The 21,573-nt window shown below is 48.2% G+C and overlaps 1 protein-coding gene across 3 annotated transcripts in view; it reads left to right on the forward strand.

Moving 5' to 3' along the window:
* The window catches only part of tnk2b (tyrosine kinase, non-receptor, 2b), a 543,428-nt gene that overhangs the window by 145,289 nt on the left and 376,566 nt on the right, over positions 1-21,573 (forward strand). For 2 of the 3 annotated variants that reach the window (XM_072474109.1, XM_072474118.1), the window contains exon 2: positions 1,211-1,831. The gene's annotated coding sequence lies outside the window, so the exon portion shown is untranslated. The remainder of the gene's footprint in view (positions 1-1,210; positions 1,832-21,573) is intronic. The other variant, XM_072474119.1, reaches the window with a different exon arrangement.

Consider the following 21,573-nt stretch of genomic DNA (forward strand, 5'->3'; position numbering starts at 1 on the left):
GCAGCCTCCTTAGATCACCATCCCCGAATCTTGGGGCTGGTCTCCTTGGCAGTATTATTGTCAGCTGGCCGGGGTTGGCTGAGTAAGTGCTGCTCAAATCTGTTAGCGGGGGGCTGGCGAGTGCGGTCTTGGCGAATCAGCTGGGGAGCCTTCATTTGTAATGAGAAGTCCGAGAGGCCTCGTTAAGTTGACAAATTAGCGTTGAGTGGGATTGCTGACCTTGCTGGGTCGAGTGCAGGAAAGCTCACGGCAATTCCCGCTCGCTACCACACTTAGAAACTTTTCTGGAGAATTGTGCCCAATATTATTGTTAACTAATTCCCATCATTCAAGCCTACTGTTGAAATATTAATCTCATTCCATATCATATTCCAATTCATATGACCATACAATGCATCCTTGTATGCAAATCCCTCCACGCCATCGTCCCTCCTTAACACTGTAAGCCCCCCAACACTCTGATATATCTGTGTTCAACTCAGTCTGGCCTCTTCTGCATTCCCAAGTTTAGTTGCTCCATCATTGTTGGCTGTGCCTTCAGTTGCCCGGATCCCAAGCTCAGAAGTACCTTCCCTATACCGCTCCTCTGTTCTACCTTGCTCTCCTCCTTTAAGACATTCCTTAAAACCTACCTCTTGTATCAAGATTTTTGGCCATCTGCCCTAATATCTCCTTCTGTAAATTGGATTCATACTTTGTTTTATAATGTTCCTGTGAAATGCCTTTGGATGTTTCATTATATTAAAGGTGCTATTTACATTTAAGTATTTAAATGTAAGTATTTAAATGTAAATTAATATTCTATGTGGATTCAGATACATCACCAGATTGTTTATACAATATGGGAACAGTTCACTATCTTTGGACCCTCCGAAGAATTCCAACCTAGGCTATTCACTGCCCCTTACTGCACTTGGAGTTTAATTATGCACTGGTATCTTTGACCATATACATAGAAAGTAGCTATGTTAGTAGCAGATTGACTAGTTATGTTAGTTCTCTACTGTGTTTTATTCTTATAATTTATTCTCATTTTTTGAGGCAATTGAATGCTGAATGATGGATATGTGTATGCCAATATAATGCAGTAATCTGATGTGATTTGGCTGTTTTAAGACTTGATATAGCCTGCCTTGTTATGTACATGTACAGGGTGATGTCGGACAATTATTCTGCCTGTAACCTGTGAATATTTTCCTTTTTCTTCCAGCTCTTTTATACAGACATGAACACAACTAAATTACACAGGTTGGAATCGGCGATGATTTGCAATTATTCAACAACCTTTTATCAATGGCTGTTTTTTATGACAGTCAGTCCTATCGTGCTTTATCTGAAGGATGATGACCTCAGCTGCCCCCAGCAGTCATTGTAAGGAAATCCATGTCTTGCAACCTAATACCAAGCATCTAGGAGATTGAAGCAAATTATTCCCTGCAAACCTTCAGGAATCTGATTTCAGAGAAGGCCAGAGCCCAATGAATTTGTAAATTTCAGCTCCACACCCTCTCCTAAACATTCGCAACGAAAATCTACGATGGCATTGTCTTTCACAGATGCAGGTGTCGTTGACGGATTTATAATTTATTTTTAAACAATTGACATAGCAAGAAGGAAATAATTGAGGTGGAAAGAAGCTGTATACGGAAGTGCTTTGTATGTGGATCATTTTGTCTTGCATCTTGGGTATAATTTATTAAAGATGCACTAGTAGTTTGCATACATCTGCTTTCATAAAGGATTGTAATACACCCCTGTGGAGACCTGATTCATGCTGATCTGCCATCAACCGTAGACTCAAATCAGTGAGCATCTAGCGGTAAAGAATAAGGTATATATGCTTCGTTTTTGATTATTGGATGCTTATTTAAAACCATTTGCCATTGAATAATTCAGTCCTAACAAAGTACTGCTATGTAAATGTAAAAATTAAAGTCGCCATAATCCCAGATGACCATAGGCTCCCTTTGATGGGGAGAGCTGACTGGTGGTGATTTAACTGAGGATCATCACGAGGGGCAAGATTGAAACGGCAGGCCTTAGAGTAGAATAGAATACCTGCAGTACAAAAGGAGGCCATTCGGTCCATCGAGTCTACATCGACCATCTGACCCATCCCCGTAGCCCCATAACCCCACCTAACCTACACGTATTTGGACACTGAGGGGCAATTTAGCATGGTCAATCCACCTAACCTGCACATCTTTGGACTGTGGGAGGAAACTCCGCGGAGCATTGGGAGGAAACACACTGACACAGGGAGAACGGGCAAACTCCACACAGATGGTCACCCAAGGCGGGAATTGAGCCTGGGTCCCTGGCACTTTGCGACCGTGATGCCTTCATGAATAACCTCAGCCGGTGTGGGAATTGAACCCACGCTGATGGCCTTGCTCTGCATCACTAACCGGCTGTCCAACTTTTGTAAGGGTCACGAAGAATCCAGCACGAGTTTCAAGGATACAAAGAAATAACATTTATTTACAGTAACGTATATATACACAACAGCAGCAACCTCGCTTGCTGCTTACTCCTTCCTGCTGGTTCCAAACTGGCCAGCTTTATTTATCCAGGGAGTCTGCTAATGATTTCTCCGCCCCCCCCTCAATGGGGAAGCTCATACTCCCACAGGATTGTGGGATTGTCATTAGTCCCCAGCCAATGGTAAGCAGGCAGGTTATAACATCCCTCCCCCCCCCCCCCAAAGTCCAAGGAATCCACCGAAGACCATGGCGAAGGAGGGCGTCGGACTCGTTTTGCTGCAGGCCGGTCACCATTTGCACGAGGCGCTGGATCGGGCGGCGTGTAACGAGACGGAGACTGGCGCTTTCGTGATGAACGGCGTAACGGTTGTACATCCACGGCCCGTGCGCCCGAGGATTCCCCCTCTGATGCGTCCTGTGTCTCCATCTCGGAGTCAGAGTCTGCTGCCTCTGTCATCTCGGCGTCTCGATCTCCGCGCGATTCTGTAACGACCTGCGCAGTCTTTGAGTGAGGCACCAGAGGAAGATTGTGAGGACTACTTTCCATTGTCTCTGCGGCTGTAGAAATGAGCTCCGGAGGCGGGGAATCTTTGGAAGGGATAGTCTCTTGGACTGAACGTGGTCTACATGTTTGCGCTGGAGACGACCCTGGGCTTGCACCTGGTAAGATATAGGGCCCGTTTGGCGAAAGATTACGCCAGGGACCCACTGGGCACCACCAGCAAAATTGCGAACCAACAGTGGGTCACCGAGCGCAAACTGCCGAATCGGCCGATGCCGAGGAAAACCCTGTCCCTGCCGTTCTTGTGTGCGGCGTACTTTTGCGCCAATGTCAGGGAAAACCATACTAAGGTGGGTGCGAGGTCTCCGGCCCATTAGGAGTTCTGCGGGAGCTACCCCAGCCACCGCATGGGGGGTGGTCCTATACGAAAACAAAAAGCGAGCCAGTCTCGTGTCCATTGACCCGGAAGACTGCTTCTTTAGGCCTCGTTTGAATGTCTGCACTGCGCGCTCCGCCAACCCATTTGAAGTCGGGTGGTAAGGGGCAGTGCGGATATGGCGTATGCCGTTCATCTTCATGAACCTCGCAAACTCCTTACTGGTGAATGGAGTACCGTTATCCGTGACCACCACCTCGGGGAGGCCATGTGTACTAAAAGACAAACGCATCTTCTCAATTGTTGCGCAGGACGTTGTGCCTAGCATCTTATGCACCTTGAGCCATTTAGACTGGGCGTCGATTAATAAAAGGAACATGGATCCTTTAACAGGGCCAGCGAAATCCGCATGCAAGCGCGCCAAGGCCGTCCTGGCCATTCCCAGTGATGTAGGGGCGCGGCCGGCGGAAGCTTCTGATGCTCCTGACAAATGGAGCAGTTTTGGGCCACCTTCTCAATGTCGGCGTCGAGGCCTGGCCACCAAACATAACTCCGGGCCAACATTTTCATTTTGATCACACCTGGATGCCCATTGTGCAAGTCTCTTAGTATCAGCTCCTGTCCTTTTTCCGGGACAATCACACGCGTCCCCCACAAGGGGATGCCGTCTTCCACGCTGAATTCTGACAGCTTGGAGGAAAATGCCCGCAACTTGCCTGGCAGCTGTCTATGCTGCCCATCATACAGGACTATGTGTCGAACCTTTGACAGGACTGGCTCTGTCTGGGTCCACTCACGGATCTGTGATGCCGTGACAGGCAAGGTGTCCATAAAATTTAGGGTTGCAACCACCTCACCAGTCGTGGGGGTCGACATGGGGCCAGTCGATAAAGGCAATCGGCTCAGTGCGTCGGCATTCGCTATCTGCGTTCCTGGTTTGTGCTCCAGAGAATACTCGTATGCAGCGAGCAACAAAGCCCAGCGCTGGATCCATGCGGAAGCAATGGGCGGTATTGGCTTATCCTCTCTGAAAAGTCCCAGCAGAGGCTTATGATCAGTCACGATAGTGAAGTGGCGGCCATACACGTACTGGTGGAAACGTTTCACCGCAAAGACTACTGCCAGACCCTCCTTCTCGATCTGTGCGTACTTTTTTTCCGCTGCAGTCAAATTGCGGGAGGCGAAAGCTATCGGCCGCTCGGCCCCGTTCTCCATCTTGTGGGACAGGACGGTCCCAATACCATACGGGGATGCATCACATGTGTCGAGCAAAGGCTTTCCAGGATCATAGTGGGTTAGTAACCCAGACAACGACAATTGTTGTTTTACCCGCCGGAAAGCAGTTTCTTGCGGCTGACCCCAAACCTAGGTGTGATTTTTCTTTAGCAGGAGATGCAACGGGGCCAGCGTAGTTGCCAGATTGGGGAGGAACTTCCCGTAATAGTTTATGAGGCTGAAAAAAGAAAGAAGATGCGAAGTGTCAGTCGGGGTGGGGGCCTGTTGTCTCTGTGACTGGGTGCAAACCTTTGCGGTCCACCCGATAACCCAGGTAGACTACTTCCTTCACCTGAAAGACTCACTTTGTGCGACGTAAACGAACTCCAGCCTCCGAAAAGCATCTAAGGACAGCCTCCAGATTTTCCAAATGTTCCTGCTCCGACGCCCCTGTGATCAAAATGTCATCTAAGTAGACAGCGACACGCGGTAAACCTCTCAAAATGCCCTCCATAACGCGTTGAAAAATACAACCAATTGAGCTAAACCGGCCCCCACCTATGTAAATGTAAATATAACCATGTCGTGTGTTACAAGATTTTGGACCAGACCCACAAGACACAGTTCTGGAATTTGACCATGCTTTTTGCCTCTCCGCTTCCCTCATCTCCCATCATAAAAAACATTTATGCAATTACCAAACTGGCGTCAAAATTCTTTGGGCAGAATAATTTTGAAAACTGGTTGAAAGGCTTATGTGTGGATTCTACTAGTATGATTTATAGTAAATAGGGTTTGGTATACAGTGACCGCACTTAGTTTAGTAGAATTATCTCCTCGTTAATAAGCATGACATGACTGATAATTTAATACTTCAAGAAAATGTTCAGCAATGACTTGCTAAGCAGTCAATAGAGCAATTTTGAGATAAACTATATTGTAGCTATGTATTTCGGAAGTTTGGGCATGTTGCATGAATTTACAAGAATGTCCTCTGTATTCTATCCCTTAAAATCAAAGATTTATCATTTTCTGTGCATTGGATTAAAAGAAAAGTATTCTGGGATGTTCATTAGCAATGTGGCATCATCTTAGTACTGTAATGAGGAAGACGTGCGGCAGAAGAGCTGAACAAATCCAACAGAAACAGCAAATGATAGAAAATAAAATTGCCCCTTAATTGAAAAAATTAATTGGGTACTCTGAATTTTAAAAAATCAAGATAAAAAGCCAAAATGCTGGAAATACTGTAACATCTGAAAAGAGTAAAATGGATTATACTTTTGGGTTGAGGCTCTTTTTCAGAATATCTTTTATAAAAGCCATTCTTTTATAATTGTGAATTTGATCATTGATGCGATCCTTTTTATTATTTTTTAATATTCAGAGTACCCAATTCATTTTTTCCAATTAAGGGGCAATTTAGCGTGGCCAATCCACCTAGCCTGCACATCTTTGGGTTGTGGGGGCGAAACCCATGCAAACACTGGGAGAATGTGCAAACTCCGCACGGACAGTGACCCAGAGCTGGGATCGAACCTGGGACCTCGGTGCCGTGAGGCAGCTGGGTTAACCCACTGCGCCACTGTGCTGCCCACCTGTTCATTTTACTGGGTTTTTTTTTCGAACCTATTCAGAAGTCAGTATTTTCTGATACCCTTTTGCACATACTCATTTCAAAGCATTAACATCAAGGATTTGGATTTATTGTCACATGTACGAAGGCACAGTGGGCTAAACAGCTGGCTTGTAATGCAGAACAAAACCAGCAAGTGAGGGTTCAATTCCCGTACCAGCCTCCCCGAACAGGCGCCGGAATGTGGCGATTAGGGGCTTTTCACAGTAACTTCATTGAAACCTACTTGTGACAATAAGCGATTATTATTATTATTGTTCTGCGTACAGTCCAGATATCGTTCCATATATGAAAAAAAACTTAGGACATACGATAGATACACAATGCAAATACATAGACACAGTAGACACGGACATTGGGTGAAGCATGCGGAGTGTAGTACTACTCAGTAGAGAAGGTGCGTGGAGAGATCAGTTCAGTCTATAAGAGGGCCATTCAGGTGTCTGGTAACAGCAGGGAAGAAGCGGTTTTGAATCTGTTAGTGTGTGTTCTCAGATTTTTGTATCTCCTGCCCGATGGAAGAGGTTGGAAGAGAGAATAACCGCAGTGGGAAGGGCCTTTGATTATGCTGATTAAGGGTCAAGATTCCTCTTGCTTCCGCCAGTAATATGAGTGCAATTCAGGCAAAATCAGCTGACCCATCGCAAATGTTTCGGCAATTTTGAACTGGTGAGTTATGGTGTTTCAGTGATCTTTTACATTGACTTAAGATTCAGTTTGCCTGGTCCAGACCTTGCCCAAGAATTGGCCTTGCCTCCAGATTGAATATTTGAGTTCCAGCAATTGCATTGGTTTGAGAAGACTTAAAATTGCACTCATTTTCGTAGGTGCACAGGCACTAGTAGATCTGTTCTAAAAGTTGTCGTATGAAAAAATATCTAATTTGATAAGATACTGATTTGTGCGCTCCAATTAACTCATTGAATGTTCAGTATAGTATTAAGTAATTTTCAGTGATTTTTAATTATGAAAACTCACAGGTAGACCCTTATTTCAAATGCTTATTTTTGCTGATTTACGAATTTTAACTGTATTAAGAACAACAAAAAAAATTACATGCACAAGAACAGGCCCTTCGGCCCTCCAAGCCTGTGCCGATCATGCTGTCCTAACTAAATCAAAAAACGCCTGCCCTTGGTCCGTATCCCTCTATTTCCTCCCTATTCATGTATCCATCCAGATGCCTCTTAAATGATACTAATGTACCTGCTTCCACCACATCCTCTGGCAGCATGTTACAGGCACCCACCACTCTCTGTATGAAAAACTTACCCCGCACATCTCCCTTAAACTTTCCCCCTCTCACCTTGAACCTGTGCCCCCTTGCAATTGACACTTCCACCCTTGGAAAAAAGGCTCTGCCTACCCACCCTGTCTATGCCTCTCATACGTTTGTAGACTTCTATCAGATCTCCACTCAGCCTCTGTCTTTCCAGTGAAAACAATCTTAGTTGATCCAACCTCTCATAGCCAACACCCTTAAGACCATCCTGGTGAACCTTCTTTGCACTCTCTACTAAGCTTCCACATCCTTCTGATAATGTGGTGACCGGAACCGCATGCAATACTCCAAATGCGGCCTAACCAAGGTTTTATATAGCTGCACCATGATTCTCCAACTCTTGTACTCAAAAGCCGGCTGATGGATGCAAGCATACCATATGCCTTTTTAATCAGCCTGGCCACCTGTGTTGCCACTTTTCGGGACCTGCACGCCCAGATCCCTCTATGTTAATGTTCCTAAGTGTTCTGCCATTTACAGTATAATTCATACCTAGGTTTGATCCTTCAAAATGCATCACCTCGCATTTTTCCAGATTAAACTACATCTGCCATTTCTGTACCCAAGTCTCCAATCTATCTATACCCTGTTGTATCCTCTGACAATCCTCGGCACTATCAGCAACTCCGTCAATCTTCGTGTATCTGCAAACTTACTAACCAGACTACCCACATTTCCCTCCGGATCATTTAAATATACTACAAAAAACCGAGGTCCCAGCACTGATCCCTGCGAAACACCACTAGCTACAGATCTCCATTCTGAAATACACCCTTCCACTGCTACTCTCTGTCTTCTCTCACCAAGCCAGTTCTCGTATCCAAAACAGCCAGCCCACTCCGAATCCCATGTGATTTTTGTACCAGTCTGCCATGTGGGACCTTGTCAAACGCCATACTAAGTCCACATAAACTACAGCCACAGCCCTTCCCTCATCAAGTTTCTTTGTCACCTCTTCAAAATACTCAATCAAGTTGGTGAGACATGACCTTCCCCGTACAAACCATGCTGCCTGTCACTGACTAGTCCATTTTCCTCCAAATGTGCATAAATCTTGTCTCTCAGTATCTTTTCCAAAAGCTTCAACACCACTGATTTCAGGCTCACTGGCCTATAGAACAACGAACAATATAGCACAGGAACAGGCCCTTCGGCCCTCCAAGCCTGTACCGGTCGTGATACCTACCGTGGCCAAAACCCTCAGCACTTTCTTGTGCCATATCCCTCTCTTCCCATCCTGTCCATGTATTTGTCAAAATGCCTTTTGAACAGCGTTAATGTACCTGCTTCCACAACCTCCCTGGCAACGCGTTCCAGGCACTCACCACCCTCTGTAAATTTGCTGGATTTTCCCTAGTTCCTTTCTTTTAAACAAGGGAATAACATCAGCTATTCTCCAGTCCTCTGGAACCTCATCTGTGGTCAAAGAAGATGTGAAGATATCTGCTAAGTCCCCAGCTACTTTTCCCCTTGCCTCCCGCAGTAACCTGGGATAGATCCCTACCGGCCCTGGGGACTTGTCTACCTTAATGCAATTTAGGATACTCAACACTTCCCCCTTTGATATATTGACATTCTCAAGAGAGTTCACACATCTATCCCTGACCTCAACATCTGTAATGTCCTTCTCCCTGGTGAATACTGATACAAAGTACTCATTAAAGATTTCACCCACTTCCTGTGGTTCCCTTCATTATCCTTAAGTGGGTCTATTCTTTCTCTTGCTACTCTATTGCTCCTAGTATATGCATAAAAGACCTTGGTCCTTATCCATGACTACTCGAAATCTTCTGGAATTATGGTCGCTAAATCCAAAATACTCTCCCACTGAATCATCAATCACCTGGCTCATTCCCCAATACCAAGTCTAGTATGGCCTTTCCCTGGTTGGATTATCAACATACTGTATCAAAAATCCCTCCTGGACACATCTAACAAATTGCTCTCCATCCGAGCCCCTGGCTGTAAGAGATTCCCAGTCAATATGGGGGAAGTTAAAATCGCCCATCACAACCACCCTGCTTTTTTCACACCTTTTCAGTATCTGACTACACAACTGCTCCTCTGTCTCCTGTGAGCTCTATTGTATACTCCCAACATTGTGATTTCACCCTTCTTATTTCTGAGCTCCACCCAGAATGCCTCACTACAAGATCCCTCCAAAGTGTCCTCCTTCATCACAGCTGTGATCTGCTTCCTAATTAGCAATGCAATTCCCCACCTCTTTTGTTTCCCCTTCTGTCCCGTCTAAAACAACGATATCCCAGAATGTTAAACTGCCAGTCCTGTCTCTCCTTCAACCATGTCTCCGTAATTGCAATTACATCATAATTCCATGCAGTAATCCAGGCTCTCAGTTCATCTGTTTTACCTGTTATACAGCTTGCATTGAAGCAAACGCACTCCAGACCTACAGTCCTTCCCTCTGCCTACTCTTACTCTGCTCTTTGTTTATCTCAGTCTCACTTTTTCCCCCAGCCTCTACATTTACGGGCCTGCTGTTGCAGTTCCCATCCCCCTGCCACACTAGTTTAAACCCTCACATTATCAATAAAACTGCACCAGGTTATTATTCTTAAATACATCAAGAAATCATTTTTAAATGGAATAAGAAAGACAAAACAAATACAGTCTGTTACGCTGTCCAATTGTGCTGCTTTTTGGAATGTTTCTCTGATGATGCAGATTAGTTTAGTGGAAATTTTAACTTTCAATTAAGTAGTGCAAATTCAAGAGCATTTTTGGCAGTTTCCCAATTATTCTCAAAGTGGAAATTCTACCCTTAAGTATATTCTGATATCTAATAATAAAGTAACATCAGAAGGCTTTTAACTTGGTAGGATGCCGAATGGGGATTAAAATCTGAATCCATATTAGTGGCTGGAGGTGGGCCTGCTGCTGAAGCGGAAATGGAGGCAGACTGACTCCAGAATGGACAGATTAAAAGGCCTGCATCAATTCCCAAAAAGCCTTGGCCCAGTGCTTCCAATGCAATCAGTGTCTCACCTATATCCAGTTGAACCTTCTGACCAATTTAAACCTGCACTCACCCCCTCATCCATTATGCACTTTATGAACAGAACTCATGAGCCCTATTCTAACAGTTGGAAGCCATTGGTTAGCCCATTAAACTCCGAGTAAACAAATAGATTTTTCAAACCATTTTTGCAAGCTCTTGTAAAACAATTTAGGCAGATGTATTGCAGTCAGCAGCCCATGAAACTCGGGAGTAAATGAACAGACTTCAGAACTGCAATGTCAGCATATGTCAAGCCTGAATACATAAAAGTGATGGGAAACTATTAAACATATATACACTGCTGTCATGCAAAGTTGCCCTTTCAATAGTATCCATTAGGTGAGCTTTCTTAATTCATCTAAAGACTTTTCTACATTTACAATGCTGGTCTTTTTACTTTGACAGCTTGCCAATTTGCAGAAGCAACAATCTGATCAACACCTTTTAAGGGTAGTTACATCTTTCAATTACAGTGCTATTATAATTCACTTTAATGAACATAGATACAGCTTGCACTATAGAATATGATGATGAACTGTAAAGGAAACCATCATTTAACTTATCTTCTAAACTCTTCCTGCCTCCACTCTGATTCCCGCCTTCACGCAGCTGCTATAAAAGTCCGGTTGTCTCGGTGAAAATTAAAAGAACTTACCTGGGGTGGGCTCTCAATGAACCCACAATGCTGTGGCATGCCTGGTTAATGTGAGTGGGCAGGTTCTGAGGTCCGCTTCCTCCCCCACCCTCATGAAAATGGCCAAGGATGGGAATGGAGGCAGGACTTCAGGATGCCCTGCTTGGCAGAAATTTTCTTCCAGTCCCACCTCCATTTAGTCCCAATTAGGATAATGAAAATGTACAGAGGAGAATGTTGCCCATTGATGCATATTTAATTTGGTAAAATAATTTTTTTTTTTTAGGGAGGATTTTCCTTTTGTGAAAGTGATTTTGTCATCACTAAAATAACTTTTTAATTCAATTTTTGAAAGCTCGGTTCAAATGCACGGTAGCATAGTGGTTAGCACAATTGCTTCACAGCTCCAGGGTCCCAGGTTCGATTCCCGGCTTGGGTCACTGTCTGTGCGGAGTTTGCACATTCTCCCCGTGTGTGCGTGGGTTTCCTCTGGGTGCTCCGGTTTCCTCCCACAGTCCAAAGATATGCAGGTTTGGTGGATTGGCCATGATAAATTGCCCTTAGTGTCCAAAATTGCCCTTAGTGTTGGGTGGGGTTACTGGGTTATGGGGATAGGGTGGGGGTGTGGGCTTGGGTAAGGTGCTCTTTCCAAGAGCCGGTGCAGACTCGATGGGCCGAATGGCCTCCTGCACTGTAAATTCTATTATTCTATGAAATGCTTGTTGGTGAATTGAAACTGTCAAAAATCATTTTACTTAGGATTCTTATAACCACTAAGTTCAATTACATTCTGATTTGTACACTGGCTCAAGATGTGACCGCATTGAAATCCACATTGCTCTTTGACCAACAACTTCCATGGTGCAACACAACCTTTACCACTATTTTTGAAATGATGTTAAGGGATTAAAACTCCCAATGATTGATTTATAGGAAGATCAGCTGAACATTGTGAACTAAATGCAGGAGTATCGCTTCTTCATCCAGGTTGCAATGAAAAAGCATATTTTATTATATTTTTTTTAACCTGTTTTTTTCAGTTGATGCTTGCTCGAATTGAGAATGGCAAAGAACCAAAGGGGAGATGTTAAATTTTTTTTTAACACAATGAGTTATAACTTGGAATCAACTGTGTGCAATGGGAACAGAAGGAAATTCAATTGCAATTTTCAAAAGGGAATTGGATATATACTCAAAAAGGCATTTTGCCAGGCTTTTTAAAAAGAGGAAACAAATTGGAATTTATTGGAAACAGTTGCTAACCCCAGCAGTTCAAAGATCTTGAATAACTTAAGTTAATGTTGTAGCTACTAATATTAAGCCTGCAGTGTCAGGCTTTGTAACTTCTCTCGGCTCCTCCCTGATGATGCGACCACAGAATCACAGAATTGTTAATGTGCAGAAGGAGGCCATTTGGCACATCATGGCTGGGATTCTGACGTGGCGTGAAAAGTGGCGCGAGCCACTCCAGCGTCAACGGCCTCAAGTGGCAGGTATCCACCCCTTCCTAGGGGGCCAGTACGGCGCCGGAGTGATGCCCGCAGCTCCGGCGCCTGAATGCCGGCGCGTCACGGCCGGCGCGAGTCCATGTATGCATGCGCGCCACGGCCAGCGCGAGTTAGCGCATGCTCACCACGGCCGGCGCGAGTCCACGCATCCGTGTGGGTTCCCGTCTCTGCGCTGGACCCCGGGCAATATGGCGGAGCCCTACAGGGGCCCAGCGCGGAGGAACATATGCTCCCCACGGAACTAGCCCGCCCGCCGATCGGTAGGCCCCGATCGCGGGCCAGCTCCCGTGGAGGCCCCCCGCCCGCCCCCCCCCCCCCCCCGGGGTCGTATCCCCCCGCCCACCCCACAAGGACAGCCCCCGCAGCCAGAACTCCAACGTCCCGCTGGCTGGGACCATACATCACCCACGCCGGCGGGACTCGGCCGAACCTGGCGGGCAGTCGGCCCGGAGAATCGGCGAGGGGACCGCTTTCAGTGGCCCCGACCGGCACGGCGGCAATCCCACGGGTGCCGGAGAATCTGTGCCGGAGAATCGGCGGGCCAGGGCGGCATTGCGTGATTCACCCGCCCCCCGGCGATTCTCCGACCCGACGTGGGGTTGGAGAATCCCTGCCCATTTCTGCACTGGCTCTCCAAACGAGCATTGTGGCTTAGTGCCATTCCTCTGCCTTTATTCCGTATCCCTGCATATTGTTTCTTTCAAGTAATCATCTAATTCCCTATTGAATGACTCGATTTCACCTGCCTCCACCACACTTCAGTCCAGACCCAAATTATTTGTATGAAAAATATATTTCATTTAAATATAAATCATTTAAAATCTGTGCCCTCGCTTTCGTGATCTTTTTATGTGTGGGAACAGTTTCTCCCTATCTACTCTGTCCAGCCCCCGAATGATTTTGAACATCTCTATCAAATCTCGTCTTCGCTTCCTTCTCTCCAAGGACTCCAATCTCAAACTGTCCAATCTATCCTCACAACTGAAGTTTCTCATCCCTGGAACCATTGTTGTAAACCTCTTCTGCACTCTCTCCAATGCGCTCACAATCTTCCTATAGTGTGGCATGCAAAACTGTACATAATACTCCAGCTGAGGCCTAACTACTGTGTTGTATAAGTTCAGCATAACCTCCTTGCTCTTGTACTCTAGCCCCAATTATTAAAGCCCAGAATACTATATGCTTTATTAACTGCTCTCTCCACCTATCCTGACACCTTAATTGATATGCACATATACATCCAGGTTCTCTGCTCCAGCAGTCCTTTAAGAATGTTACACCTTATTTTATATTGACTGTCCATATTCTTCCTACCAGAAAGCATCACCTCGCATTCTCCTCATCGAACTTCATCTGCCAACTATCTGCTCACTCCACCAACTTGTTGATGTCCTTTTGAAGTTATACACTGTTCTTCACAGTTTACAATCCTTCCAAGTTTTGTGTCATCTGCAACCTTTGAAAATGTTCCCTGCACACCAAGATCTAGATCATCAATATATATCAGGAAAAACAAGTGTCCCGATACCGACCACTGGGGAACACCACAACTTCCTCCAGCCCGGAAAATGTCCATTCAACATTCCACTCTGCTTCTTATTATGCTATCAATATTGTATCCACATTGCTCGTCTCCATTATTCCATGAGCTTTCATAAAACTTCCATATAACTTTTCTCACAAGTCTCTTGTGTGGCACTGTATCGAATGCCTTCTGAAAGTCCATATACAGCACATCAACAGCATTACCCTCATCAACCCTTTCTGTTACCTCCTCAGAAAGCTCCAGTAAGTTAATTAAACATGATTTGCCCCTTAGAAATCCATGCTGGCCACTGTTCAATCACTTTCCTATTTTCTCCCTTTTCTCTTCTCTACTTGGTTGATGAAGAATACTTATCAAATGTTTCGCCTTACAGTTGCAATTTGATAAGTATTCTTCATGGTATATTAAAACAAACTTTATTACTAACACAGTATTAAAAAATCTCACACAAGAAAATAGTTTATAATTGTCGCTTAATTGGGGGACACGGTAGCATAGTGGTTAGCACAGTTTCTTCACAGCTCCAGGGTCCCAGGTTCGATTCCCGGCTTGGGTCACTGTCTGTGTGGAGTTTGCACTTTCTCCCCATGTCTGTGTGGGTTTCCTCCGCGTGCTCCGGTTTCCTCCCACAGTCCAAAAATGTGCAGTTTAGGTGGATTGGCCATGCTAAATTGCCCTTCGTGTCAAAAAAAGTTGGGTTGGGTTAGGTTACTGGGATAGGGTGGGGGTGTGGGCTTAGGTAGGGTGCTCTTTCCAAGGGCCGGTGCAGACTTGATGGGCTGAAGAGCCTCCTTCTGCACTGTAAATTCTATGATTCTATGAAACAGTGCTAATCAATACAGTGACAAATAACCTTTAACTGCAATTTTTATTTCCACTCAAACAACAAAGCCATCTCCGCCCCAAATCCACTTTGAAATATGGTTAGCACTCCGGAATACTTGCTTTGCAGAGATGTCTTTTGAGACTGTTTGAAACGATAGACCTGAGCCATGTCAGAAGAATGCCGAATCGCTGGCTGTATTTATTTAGAAACGTCTCAGCTTGCCTTCTAGCCACAAACTAAAACTGAACCTCAACACCTGACTGCTTCAACTCCTGGTTCCTCCCATTAACTGCATCCTCTCACTGGACTGAGCACAATGTATTTCACTACTCCGCAGGGAACCCTCTTAATATAAACAAAAATTAATTAACCCAAACTTTTACGGTGCTTCACTTGCACCTCTGGCACCCAAAAAGTGCAGTTGTTTTGGAAACCAGGATTTTTAAAAACACTGCTGCAGCAGTCATATATCCAGGTATTTAACTCTTACTGCACCAAATGCATATAATACAATGGATGGGATTCAGGGCCGGAAAATCTCCGCGAACGGGCCACGCCGCCCCAACGCCGGCCCGTGTTCCTCCGCAGAGCAGAGAATCGGTGCCATTGGTGCTGGCATGGTTGGCGTGGCGCCGGTTAGGGTCCGCTCTACGCAGCCGGCCCACCGATTCTCCGGCCCGGATGGACCGAGCAGCCGTAAGAAAAGAACTGTGTCCCACCAGCGCCGTTCTAATCTGCCCTGGGCCGGCGGGACCTCAGCGTTGAAACGTGGCGCACTTGTGGGGGGGGGAGTGGGGATCCGACCCCGGGGGCGGGGGGGGGGGGGGGCCTCCGATGTGGCCTGGCCCACAATCGGGGCCCACCAATCGGCCGGCCAGCCTCTGTGGCTGGGGGCCTCCTTTCCTACGCGCCTGCCCCTGTAGTCATGCGCCATGTTGAGTCGGCAAGTTGAAGGAGGCCACTACGCATGCGCACGCTGGTGCCGGTGCCACTGCGCATGTGCGCGTTGGTGCAGGCCAACTGCGCGGATCCCGCGGCGCACAGTTCGCGCCAAGATCAGTAGCTGGAGCAGCACGAACCACTCCAGCACCGTGCTGGATCCCTATAGGGGCCAGAATTACTCCAGGGAGCGGCCCGTTCACACCGTCGTAAAATGCTTGAATCCCACCCAATATATCTGATATTTCTACATTCATCACAAGGCACACCCACCAGTACTGGAGTGATTAAAATCAGGGATGTTCAAGAGGCCAGAATTGAGCCCCAGGCTAGCTGAGTGGGGCTAGTCAACGGTAGCCGAGGTGGGGTGTGTGCATATAGTTAGATTAGAGCGCGGGTTAGGTGATAGAATGGTGTTGCTCGGGGATAGGGGAGGGGGGGGGGGGGGGGTAGAGTTCTGCTGACGGTGGTGGAAACTGGGCATGGCAACAGTGAGGAGGTCATGGGTGGAGACGGTCAGGAGGCGGACCAGATGAAGCGTGACACCTGGCTGGGGGGCTGGCCAAGGAAAGGGGATGGCTGATCGGCAAAGGGGGGGGGCGGGGGGGGGGCGAAGTGCCCCCCAACCAGGCTGATCACCTGGAATGTTGGAGGGTTAAACGGGCCAGTGAAGAGGGTGCGTGTGTTTGCGCACCTGCGGGTTCTGAAGGCGGATCTAGTCTTGCTGCAGGAGACGCACCTGAAAGTGGCAGACCAGGTTAGGTTAAGGAAGCGCTGGGTCAGTCAGGTCTTTCATTCGGGGCTTGATTCTAAGACGAGGGGGGTTGCGATCCTGATTAATAAAAGGGTACAATTTGAGACAGAGGGCATAGTCGTGGATGGGGGTGGCAGGTTCGTTATGGTGAGGGGTAAGCTCGAAGGGGTGAGAGTAGTCCTGGTCAGTGTGTATGCCCCTAATTGGGACAATTTGGATTTTATTAGGAGGATGCTGGGGAAGATCCCCGACTTGGACTCGCGTAAGCTGATCATGGGCGGGGACTTTAATACAGTCCTGGACCCGAGCCTGGACTGGTCATGTTCAAGAACGGGCAGGTTGCCGGCGATGGCAAAGGAACTGAGAGGGTTCATGGAGCAAAGGGGGGGAGCAGACCCGTGGAGATTTAGCCGGCCGACGGCGAGGGAGTTCTCGTCCTACTCCCATGTCCACAAGGTGTATTCCCGAATCGACTACTTTGTTGTGAGTCGGGACCTGCTGGCCGGAATGGTGGGAGCAGAATATTCGGCAATTGCCATATCGGACCATGCTCCGCACTGGGTAAACCTGCAGTTTGTAAGGACAGCTTTCAGCGCCCACCATGGAGGCTGGAAGTTGGATTACTCGCGGACGAGGCGGTGTGCGAGAGCCTGAGGAAATGCATGCAAAATTACCTGCAGGTGAACGATACTGGAGAAGTCTCGACAGCGGTGCTCTGGGAGGCACTGAAGGCAGTGGTGAGAGGGGAGCTGATTTCAACCCGGGCGTACAGGGACAGGACAGACAGGGCGGAGACGGACCGACTGATTAAGGAAATTCTACGGACGGTTCGGAGTTACACGGAATCCCCGAGGCCAGAGTTACTCAGGAAACGGCAGCGAGACTTCCGGTGGCGCCCTCGAGGAAGCAGGTCACAGGTCGGATCGCTCCCACCCACGATGGGCAAACGGACCTTTTCCAACTGACTTTTTCGGGACCTGCCGACCTGAATCAGTGGAGGAGACGATAGGGAAGAGGCTTTCCCTCCGGGATATGGACAGCTGGACTTGAAGTGGTCGAGTGGAGCGGCAAGGATCAAAGCGGGAGCAGCGGGGACCCCAGACCAGGCGGCGAAGCATGGCAGACGACAGGGACCAGGGAGCGGAGGCTCACTGGCCAAGGGAGAAAGAGATGGAGTTCTTCAGGAATTGCTTCGCCGAACTGAAGAGGGACAAGCTGGATCCCATGAGAGTGGTAATGGACCGAATGGTCACGACACAGGCGGTCCAAGAGAAGGCGCTCAGGGAGGTCGAGGTGAAGCTCTCCAGCCAGGCGGACACGGTAACGGAGCTGGAACACGAAGTGGAGGAGCTGAACGCTGCCAGAGGAGGATGCAGGAGCAACTTGAAGAGCTGGGGAACAGAGCCAGGAGGCAGAATTTGAGAATCGTTGGCCTCCCCGAGGGCTGCGAGGGATCAGGTGTGGGTGCATACGTGACTGGTATGCTCGAGGCGCGGATGGGACCGGAGGCCCTCCCTCGACCCCTGGAGTTGGATGGGGTGCATAGAGCCCCCACAAGGAAGTCCAGGATGGGCGACCGACCGAGGGCCTTGGTGGTCCGCTTTCACCGGCTTGTTGACCGGAAACTTGTGCTGCGATGGGCCAAGTGGGAGAGGAGCGTCAGATGGGAGAAATGCGAGGTGCGCATTTTCCAGGACTTGGGAATGGAGCTGGCCAAGCGGTGTGTAGGATTCATCAAGGTAAAGGCAGCCCTCTACAAAAAGGAGGTGATGTTTGGAATGCTGTATCCTGCGAAGCTTTGGGTAATGTTTGAGGAACTCCACTTCTACTTTGAGACACCAGAACAGGTTTGGACTTTAATTAAAGATAAGAAACTGGACTTGAACTAACGGGCACTTAGTTTTTTCAGTGCTGTACAGTGGCGGTGGTCTGCTAACCTAATTTGCTCTGACTAGGTGTGGACTTTTATTAAAAGAAGAAGCTGGACTTGAACTAATGGACTCTGGGCTCTCAGCTTTTGTGTGATGGCGGTTTGTTAAATTATCCTGCACTGGAATGTTTTATCCAAGATTGTTTTCAGCCTGGACAGAGAGCGGGGGCTGGAGGGCGCACTGTTTCGGGTGTTTTTGGGAGCTTGCAACGAGGGCGGGGGGAGGGAAGAGGGGCCCTGCAAAGGGGGCCCTGCACTTGGTAGCTTTTGGCGGGAGATCGGGGCCTCTGATAGGGGGGATGGGCTATGGGCTGGTTAAGGGACTTGAAAGGGCACGGTGAGATACAATCAGGTTAATGGGTCCTTGGTGTGTGAGGGGAGGGAGGGGAGGGCGGGAGACAGACAGGTGCCAAGGGCAGGGGTCAGCGTAGCTAGTGTAGGTCAGGGGGCACCAGGGAGAGTAGGAGGAGGGGCGGACTAGGGCCAAGCGGAGGGCTGACCTGGCAGGTCAGGCCTCGGGGGGGGGGGGGGGGGGGCAGCTGAGGAGTAGAGCAGAGGAGACTTAAGTGGGCAAGGGGTGTGACCAGGGATCCCCCGGGGGAGAAAGTCGCTTGCAGACTCTCAGTTGCATCGCAGGAAACCGACGGCAACAGCACCTGGGGCGGGGGGGGGGGGGGGGGGGGGGTTTAGAGCCACGTTAGTTTAGTTGAACACGTGTGGCATGGGCAAACAGAGCTGACAGGGGAAGTGCCTTATTAACATGTTTATTCTTTCCCACTGTTCGTTTTCACTATGTTAAGGCTCTTTGCATATGGCCTTTTTTCTCTCTGTAAATGTTACAAATTTGTTTTAAATAAAAAATCTATTAAAAAAAAGGAAACGACAGAGGCTGCAGGCCGAATTTGGGGTGCTGACTACAGACAAGGCTGTAGAGCAGCTTAGAAAGGTAAAAGGCGCAATTTATGAGCATGGGGAGAAGGCCAGTAGAATGCTTGCGCAACAACTAAGGAAGAGGGAAGCGGCTAGGGAAATAGGGAGGGTAATGGATGGGGAGGGTAATCTAGTGGGTGACCCGGTGTGGTGGTATGTATTAGGGGTAATACGGTACACCATGATGCCGAGGAGCTATTGGTGGACGGATGCTGGGTCCTGATTGGATCAGCCGCCTACTGGGCTCCATCCAGGTAGGTGGGGTATAAGAACCCGGTTTCTCCCAGCAGCTGCATTCTGTAATTGAGCTGCTGGGGAACAAGTCTGCTCAATAAAGCCTCGATTGAAGTTCTCTACATCTCGCCTCGTGTGTTATCGATGGTGCTACACCCCTGAACAAGGTCTTTAGGGACTTTTAGAGGAAGCTGTACACTTCGGAACCTCCTGGGGGACCGGGGGTGATGAGGCGATTTTTGGACGGACTGACCTTCCCAAGAGTGGGGAGGGGGTTGGTGGACGGACTGAGGGCCCTGGTCAGTGGTCAGGATCGATGAGGTATTGGAGGGCCTGAAGGTCATGCAGTCGGTAAAGCCCCGGGGCCAGACGGGTATCCGGTGGAGTTTTACAAAACATTTGCCGGGATAGTGGGGCCAGTGCTGGTTAGGGTCTTTAACAAGGCAAGAGAAAGAGGGAGTTTACCCCCGATGGTCACAGGCCACCATCTCACTTATTCTGAAACGTGATAAGGACCCGGAGGCTTGTGGGTCATACAGGCCGATCTCTTTGATCAACATAGACGCTAAGTTATTGGCCAAGATCTTGGCGACTAGAATTGAGGACTGTGTACCGGATGTAATTGGGGAGGACCAAACCAGATTTGTAAAGGGGAGGCAGCTGGTGGCCAACCTAAGAAGGCTGCTTAACGTGATTATGATGCCCCAGAGAATAAGGAGGTAGAGATAGTGGTAGCCATGGATGCTGAAAATGCTTTTGACCGGGTCGAGTGGGATTATCTGTGGGAAGTACTAGGACGGTTCGGGTTCGGGGCAGGGTTCATCGACTGGGTGAGGCTATTATATCAGGCTCCGGAGGCGAGTGTAAGGACGACATCGGACTACTTTAGACTGCACCGTGGGACAAGATAGGGCTGCCCTCGCTCCCCACTGCTGTTTGCGCTGGCCATAGAGCTGCTGGCAATTGCACTGAGAGCTTCTAGGGGCTGGAAAGGACTGGTCCGGGGGGGGGGAGTGGAACGTTGTACGCAGACGATCTGCTGTTATATGTATCGGACCCAATGGTGGGGATGGACGGTATCATGGCAACCCTGAGGGAATTTGGTTAGGAGCGAGTATTTTGTAATTCAGGCGAGGGGACAGGAGAGTAGGCTGAAGGAGTTGCCGTTCAGGCTAGTGGGGGAGAGTTTTCGATATTTGGGGATTCAGGTGGCACAGGACTGGGGCAAGTTGCATAAGCTCAACCTGTCCCGACTGGTGGAACGAGTGAGGGAGGAGGTTCGGAGGTGGGATGCGCTCCCGCTGTCATTGGTGGGGAGGGTGCAGACTGTTAAGATGATGATTCTCCCGCGGTTCTTGTTTGTTTTTCAGTGTCTCCCCATCTTTATCCCGCGGTCCTTTTAAAAAATAAAAAATAAAAATTTAGAGTACCCAATTCATTTTTTCCAATTAAGGGCCAATTTAGCATGGCCAATCCACCTAGCTTGCACATTTTTGGGTTGTGGGGGCGAAACCCACGCAAACACTGGGAGAATGTGCAAACTCCACACGGACAGTGACCCCGAGCCAGGATCGAACCTGGGACCTTGGTGCTGTGAGGCCACAGTGCTAACCCACTGCGCCACCGTGCTGCCCCTCACGGTCCTTCTTTAAGAGGCTGAATAAAATTATTCTGGGATTTGTATGGGCGGGGAAGTCCCTGTGGGTGAAGAGGGTGATGCTTGAAAGGAACAGAGGAGAAGGGGGACTGGCGTTGCCGA

Source organism: Scyliorhinus torazame, chromosome 14 (assembly GCF_047496885.1).
Source record: "Scyliorhinus torazame isolate Kashiwa2021f chromosome 14, sScyTor2.1, whole genome shotgun sequence".
In the NCBI taxonomy this organism is placed as follows: Eukaryota; Metazoa; Chordata; class Chondrichthyes; order Carcharhiniformes; family Scyliorhinidae; genus Scyliorhinus; species Scyliorhinus torazame.